The sequence below is a fragment of the Neltuma alba genome, unplaced genomic scaffold (genome assembly GCF_004799145.2).
Source record: "Neltuma alba isolate B1F8T4 unplaced genomic scaffold, ASM479914v2 tig00010380_pilon, whole genome shotgun sequence".
NCBI lineage: Eukaryota > Viridiplantae > Streptophyta > Magnoliopsida > Fabales > Fabaceae > Neltuma > Neltuma alba.
In genome coordinates this window covers 148,613-156,727 of record NW_021635284.1, presented here as the reverse complement: position 1 = coordinate 156,727, position 8,115 = coordinate 148,613, and the positions used below count along the sequence as shown (strand labels likewise).

Sequence of the window (8,115 nt, the reverse complement as noted above, 5' to 3'; positions counted from 1 at the left end):
AATTACATAGTAAATATATTATATAACAATAAGAATAAAAATACATTTTATGCCCAAAGAATCATTTAAAAGTTGGCAGAATTTAAATTTTTCAAATTATCATGAGAATAAAAATGAGTTTTTTTTAATATAAAACTCGAAATATTAGCATCATATGGATTTTATATAGATTTTTTCTTATAAACTTAATTGGAGTAGACCTATACCTACATATATGTAGCCTATGTCATGATTACCTACACTGCTAGTCTACTACAAGTTTAAATGGGAAATAGGGAATATGGGCTTTAACCATTGTTTTTTTCCTATTATCCAGCAGTTTTTTAGATGTCATTATTTTTTCTTTTCTCAATGTGCAACATTGAGCAAACTACCAATACGATATCCCCGCATCACCTCGATCCCATATTTTCTTCCTTCACAGTTCACACACTCTTCTACTTCTTTTCTTTACTCTATTCATCCTTCTCCATCTTTCGCTTGTCTAGATAATAGAAGGAAAAAATAGAGCCTGGGGAGCAAGAGCTCGGGCATGGGCTTACTAGAAAAGAACAACAATGATGGAATGAGGAGTGGCTAAAGCTTAGAGCAGTTGCCACGCAGACAAGAAAAGAAGACCAGTTAGGGTAACGACTCTCAAACAAGACGACGGCGACGGAGTTTTCTGGTTTAGGGATTTGGAGAACACAATCACAAAGAGCAAAACAAAGCTGTGAAGCAAGCATAAACGAAACTAGTGTTCATGTAAAGTCAGAACTCTTCTTCTCGTTTATTATTATTTTTTTCTCGAAAGAAAGAGAAAAACCGTCCGCCATAAAAAAGCATGATCCGGCTAACCCAGCAAACCAGCAGGTTATTCCAGTTATATCCGGTTTAGAAGGGTCTGTAACGGTTTAGTCGGGTTAGGTTTTTCCCGATTTAGGATATGAACCAGACCAGACAAATGGCCGGTTCGCCGGTTTTTGGTTTGAACTGGCCGGTCCAGTCCAGTTTTTTGTACCATGTTAAAAAGTTTAATAAAATAGTATAAATTAAAATATTGACGTGTAAACTATATGCAAGATTAAATTTTTTGAGTGACGTATTTCTATTTATAGTGTATAAACCATTTGGTATTCTAATAATACCCAATAATTTCTCTAAACCCTTATAAATGTTATCAACAAGAAGGTCTGGATTGTATCCTACTTTCTTGAACCTCCCATCAACATGTGATTTCTTTCTTACCCTCGTCTAGTTTGTTTTGAATTCTTGTCATGTGGAACAAGAGATAGAACTTGTAAAGCTCATGAAGAAAATAAAACTTCTATCAAAGTTCACCTCAAGGCAATAGTAGCCAAATCCTACCCACTTAAGTTGCCATGCATACTTTATGATATAACAACTATAGTAGAAATAAAATAGGGAACGTAGTTTTTATTAGCACTTTGCCAAGTTATGAAAGAACCTAATAGTGTATGAATAGAGATAGTAAATGAAACAAACACGCACCTTGCTTTTACAAGCTTGCATTCATAGGAGGCGGGAACATGAGCATATTCATTATAATGTCAAACATAGGAAATGTTCATTTAAGATTTACAAGATAGAAATTTGACAAACCAATATCCCTATCTCCCAAGAAGACTTGAAATAGTAACTTTATTGATGGAACACAATTCGAGATTGCTTGGACTTTGTTTTGCTGCATGATACATGGTTTGCCTAAGGATGAATGCAGGTTGGCTTGGGGTTGGGATGTCCATAATCTCGCTGTGAAGCATTAACATTACAGAGGCCATAGTTGGCCTATCTTTTGCAAGTTCTTGCACACACAAAAGCCCAATTTGTATGCACTTCAATATATCCTTATGAAAGCTTGGATCATATATTTGTGGATCTATAAGAGGCATAACATTGACATCATTCCATAATCTCCATGCCTGAGAAAATTAATTTAAAAAAATGATATATGTTAAACCTCGATGTTATATTTGATCAGGAAAATGCAGTTGAGAGCTATCAGAGGAGAGTAAGGTACAAATCTAAGATGCTTACAAATCCTAAGAGTGTGAAAGATTCTGCATCTTTATAAAAGCTCGTGTTTTTTCTTCCACTAATAATCTCTAACAACAAAACACCGAAGCTAAATATGTCAGATTTCTCTGAATAGAATCCTTCTGTTGCATATTCTAGAGAAATGTAGCCACTGCATACAAATAGTGCTTCTTTGAGCTTTCAATATGTTATTGATAATATCATCCTGGAGAAAGGAAAATGAAAACTTACTATGTTCCAACGATTCTTTGTGTATTTGCTTGATTTTCACTACATTCAAAAAGTTTAGCCAGTCCAAAATCTGATATCTTTGGATTCATCCCTTCATCCAATAATATGTTGCTTGACTTCAAATCTCTATGAATAATCTTTAATCTTGAATCTCTATGAAGATAAAGCAAACCCCTAGCTATTCCCTCAATTATTATGAAGCGCTTCCCCCAATCTAAGGTTCTTTGTTTTAGTGGATCTGCAAAGATTGTTTTAAGAGAAAGTGAGGAAGACAAATCTTCATAATAAGAAGACAATTCATTTACTTCCTACAATGTAACAGGAAATGGTGTAGCGTCGGGTAAAATGAAAGTCGAAGCACCATACTTGTGTGTCTCTAAACATCCATTAACAATTAAGTTTTCATTTTTCTTTTCTTCATCTTATACAGAACATAGAAGCATCCAATTTAGTAAACAGTCGTATGCATAGAGGATATGATAGACTAACCAAAGATATATGTGTCCAAACTATTGTTTGGCATATATTCATAAATCAATATCTGTTCTTCTCTTTCAACGCAACAGCCAAGAAGTCTAACAAGATTTCGATGTTGAAGCTTGGAAATCAACTCCACTTCATTGACAAATTCTTCCATGCCCCTGTCTAGAAGATCTTGATAGTCTTTTTACCGCAATTTCTTGTCCATCTTCCCACTTACCCTGAAATTAAATGATAAAAAAAAAAAAAGGAAGTTCTTATGAATTAGAAGATGGTAAAATTACAAAGAAAACAAAGAATGAAAATCACCTTATAAACTGAACCAAAACCACCCTGCCCAAGTTTATTTGATATATCAAAGTTGTTTGTCGCAGTTATCAACTTTCTCAAATCAAACAATGGTAGGTCTTGAATTTGCTTCAGTTTCATATAATCTGCATCAAAATGAGGAGACTTTAATGCTCAATAGATTGTTTTATCCTTTCGTTGAAGAAGAAATATATTGCTATTAATAAATGATAACAAATTTTCTCTATCTTTCTACCTATCTATTTGTCTGTCCCTCTCCTTCAATTCCTTTTCCTTTTTCTCTATATATAGCGAAAGAAGGAAAGAGATAAAAAGAAAGGCGCCTAACTTCAGTTTTCAAACAAGGATTTATATCAGCTATCAAATGTGAGTTAAAGGCTAAAACCTTGTCCTAAAAATTATTGTTAAATTTTTTAATTAGAAATACTTTTTCAATTACTTGTTTGTTTTTCTCTCTATTAATTGCTCTTATATTTCTTATATTAATGTCAAGGAAGTGCTTAACAATCAGAAAAAAATAATTGATCCCATGAATGATGTCTTGCAATAAAACTGAAAATCACCTTTTTGTTTTGGCCCTTTTTTCCATAAGAAATAACCAAAAGCAGTAATGAGAACTGTTCCGACCAAAATTGATATCACAACATATGTTCTCACGTTCCTCCTACTGATACCTGTATCAAATAAATGAAGAAGAACATTTAGATATTCTTCATTTTCTACTGATAAATCATCAAAAGAGGATAAAAAAGAAACATTAACATAGTTGCTCAATTATTGTTATCAAATTCATGGAAACATATATAACATTTGGACTTGCTGTGTAATCAAGCACCACACTAGTTCACTTCATAAGAGAGAAATGGGCCTACATGTTGTAATTCCTTTGAAGAAGCTACTAATATAAATTGCATATAAGCTATGAAATGCTATCTTTCACATGGATGTATAACATGACATGATGTTTAACTAGTCATATACAACATGATTGATGGTGCTTAATTGATATTTGAAGCTTTCCATGTTGGACCACAAATACCTTTGTGTGTTTGTGTGTGTGTGGGTGTGTTATGGTTTCAAAGAGCTAAGTGAAAGAGATACCTAGTTCTGAGGAGGCTAAACGCAGGTAAAGAGTAATTCCTCGATCTGAGAAGGTTTGTAAGTCAAGTAAATCTTCATTCCAAACCAAACAACCAAGGCTTCTATCATAGCCATAAGCTTTACAGGAGCAATTCATCACGCATGGAGTTTGACAATCTATAGTATCATAAACATGAACAGACAAGACCTCCACATTATCTGGTACTTTTACCCTTTCCAGCTTCAAAAAGCCATCTATTTTGCTAGCTTGAGAACCATTATTGTGTCTCTCGCACTGAAGTGGTTCTCTTCTCACACACCCACTAGTCCAGTTTTGCCTTTCCCACTCCTCTTTTTCCTTAGGTTCAAACCCTTTCAAACAACTGCAGATTGGGGAACTCTGGGAATTACAAATCCCAAATGGCCTGCATTTGCCATAAGTATCACACTCAGAATTCCAACTTTTCCACTTAACTTTCCATTTACTTGTTTCAGAATTCCAACTCAGTTGTTCTAATTTACCTTCAGGATCTAACGTGAAAGCTGTCGGAATGGACTTGTCTGTGATGTGAAAAGATATGTTGAAATTTCCTTCCTCTCCTTTAATCTGAAACCCATTCTGAAACACAGACGAAATCATCCCAGGCACCCCAAGGAAGTCTGTGCCATCCCAAGGACCACTACGCCAGTAAGGACGATTTTCTTTCCAAATCAATGTTTCAATAATATTACGAACTTCAAGTTTGCAATAAGATAATCCAACAGATGGGTCAGATGAATTTTTCCATGATGTAAGCTGCAGTTTCTTTCCTGCTTCTTCATTTGTACTAAGTATCATGCCTTGTAGCATTGTGTTAGTAGGATGTTGGAAACTCTGCCACACGAATGCTCCAGTAGATCTATCTTCGAGGACTAGATTGCCAGAATCTAAGAGTTGAACACTAGAATTTGATGCAATATCTGAGACAGTTGTTGACCAAACAACCTGCTTTTGGCCATCCAAAACAATGAGATTTCCATCATCTGATTGTGTTAGAATACCGAAAGAATCTCTTATTGGGTTATTTCTATTAGCTACCCAAACAACATAGGATTTAGACATAAACCAAATTCCCAAGTAGCGACTTGTGGAATTATGTGGAGTGAAGAATCCCAGCTTGAACATGTTATTCCTTGAGCTCACTGTTTCAGGTTCTTGGATCAACACAGAATCCAAGGCAGAGACCATAAGGATACAAGAGAACGAACATATAAGGATTGAAGCAAGTAAAAACCAAGCTTTTTTATCGAATCCCATGAAGAACATGGTTATTGTCGAAAATTAATGAATAAAATGGCTTTCGGAGTGCTGTGAAGGATGGTAGCCCATGCAATATATTGTATTTAGAACTATTTAGTTTTACTTAGACTGTGATTTTAATGGAGAAAAGAAAAAATGTCCGCAAAAATTTGGAATTTTCGCCGGTCTTCTAAGACGGCTCAACCACTTTTTTCGTCACATTGTACAATTATTCAATCTTCTCATTAATCGTTCCTCAATCCTATGAACAAGTTGTAAACTGTAGAACTTTGACGAATACCTTATCAGTGCTGTGATTTTCTCAAATTTTTCTGCCTTACACATATTTAAAATTGAAGCCATTGAAGAAATTAAAGTTCTGTCTATTTCATGCTGACCAAAAACAAGTTCATTCTTTTTCACAACCCAAAAATAACTAAATTATATTCCTATTTTTTATTGAAAAATAACACCAAGAATTTTTGTTTATACATGTATTTGCTTTTTAAATATGAAGATCCACGTGTTGCGTGCGCATAGATGTATAGAAAAAGATTTTAATTTAAGAATAACACTTTTATTTTTGAACAAAAAGATTGAAAAATTAAAAAAAGAACAAAAGGTAAAAATAATGTGATGACAAAAATACGAAGTCTTCTAGGCGGACTGATGACAAAAATAGGAAGTCCGCTAGGTGGATTGATGTGATGGTAGAGCTAGCACGTCACTACGCCGTAATGAATTGGAATTTTTTAGTGGAAAAGTCAAAGCATGTGCCGATACCGTAATGACTTGGTTTTCTGAACATTGATCATAAATTTAATTCGCTCCCAATTGATGGGTCAATGAAACAATATGCTTTGGGCTAGAGCAAATCCTATGCTCATTTTAATCCGGATCAGATCACATTGACTTCGGATGGTTTAATTCGTTTTAAATTTTTCATGTTTTAAATAATTTTTCATTTTAATAGATGTTAAATTTAAAATAAATATGCTCTTGTAACTAACACTTCTTAATTAAAATATAAAAAAAAATATCATTATGAACATTACAAATAAAAAAATTTAAATTTCAACAACTCATATTAGACTTCGGATGGTCCAGATGTTATTTTAATGGAGATCCGCTTCAAACTAACTTTTTTGTTTGCTCCTAACGGAAGAAGGGAAACGTCTATGTGCTTCATAATTAAGGCTTCTTCATAGGAAATTCACTAAAATCCTTATGAAATTAACAACATTCTTAAATTATATTGTTTTCAAAGATAAAATTTTGCTACATCTCATTTATGAAAAGGAACCAGTAATCAGCAATAACGGAAGCAAGCTTAGACTTCTTTAGAATTAATTAGAGACAAGAAGACTCAAAGATTCAAGCTCAATGTAATATTAATTTTTCTAGTTATTTTGCAGAATTTTGGGTTAACTTCAAGAATATAATTCTTAACTTACTCTAGGAAGCTCAAATTGAGCTCATTCTTGTTTTCTTTCAAAGCATAATGAGACCTCTCTATAGGAAAAATTTGAATAATAATTCGAACACGTCAATTTATACAGTTTATTAACAAAACTTCTCTGCTTCTGCCATGCCAATTTCCAGATTTCTTGTCTTCGTTTTGAAAATTCATATCATGGGCTACATTTGTCTTTTAAAAGCTTTGAAAGTCTTCTCCCACAGAAAAATTATACCTGACTTCTATCATCCAGTTTACTCCAGTTTGCTTAATCAATAAACCTGTCATATTGGCTCAATTCACTTTGTTCAGATTACGTTTGCTTAAAAATTAAATTTGTGTCTTGAGTTATATTACAGGATTCCATTTGTTTAGCTTGGTTAAGGAGTCGCTATATACTACCTCCGGTCCTAATTATAAGACCCAGTTGACTAATTTGAGGAGATTAAGGAAGTAAGTTAAATTAGTTATTTGTAACAAATAAGTGTTGTCATTCTTAAAATATCCTTGCTAATTAAGTGTGTTGGTTAGAACTATCATTATTAGAAGGATTATCTTGGAAAAAAATACATAAATATGAGAGACAAAATGGATTAGGGTCTTATAATTAGGACCAAACTAAAAGTCAAACGAGGTCTTATATTAAGGACCGGAGGTAGTATATTGGAAAGACTTGGAAGCTGTCCATATAACGCCAATATGAAACATGAGTTTTGTTGGTTCAGTGGATACCTTTTAATCAATAATCTTAATGTAGTCAAGAAGACTCTTCACTGGTTTGAGGTTTCCTTTCTCTACCTTGTAAATTATCATAAAGATTTCAGTGACCAAAATTGGATTCGTTTTGATCAACTCTGGGGCCCATAATTGTTTCTTTGATTGCCATTTTTGCATGAAAAATTAAAGTGATTATGGCATGCTTTGGTGAGTGATTGTCATGGTAATTATTCTACTGAGATTTCCCCAGATTATAACCATTTCTACGGAGCAAGTGTATCCAAGGAGAAGTGAAAGAATGTGTCCAAATGATTGAAGAAAGTTTATAGTTCCTTGGATATTTATTTTCCAAATAATGTTCATGGAATTCATAAAAAGTTTTTTATAACCCTTTGGGCCACATGTTATCCAGCCTTTTTTCTGGATTCTATAACTATATATATCTGAGTGATTGACTAATCTGAATTGAGCTTCGTAGGACCACTTTGACCAATAGGTTCTCCAACAAGTTTGTTTGGATGCAACT

General features: G+C 33.6%; 1 pseudogene; it reads right to left on the bottom strand.

The window, feature by feature from the left end:
* Positions 1–1,475: 1,475 nt before the first annotated feature.
* LOC114756259 (G-type lectin S-receptor-like serine/threonine-protein kinase At1g11330) lies at positions 1,476–5,451 on the bottom strand (annotated as a pseudogene).
* Between the last annotated feature and the right edge of the window lie 2,664 nt (positions 5,452–8,115).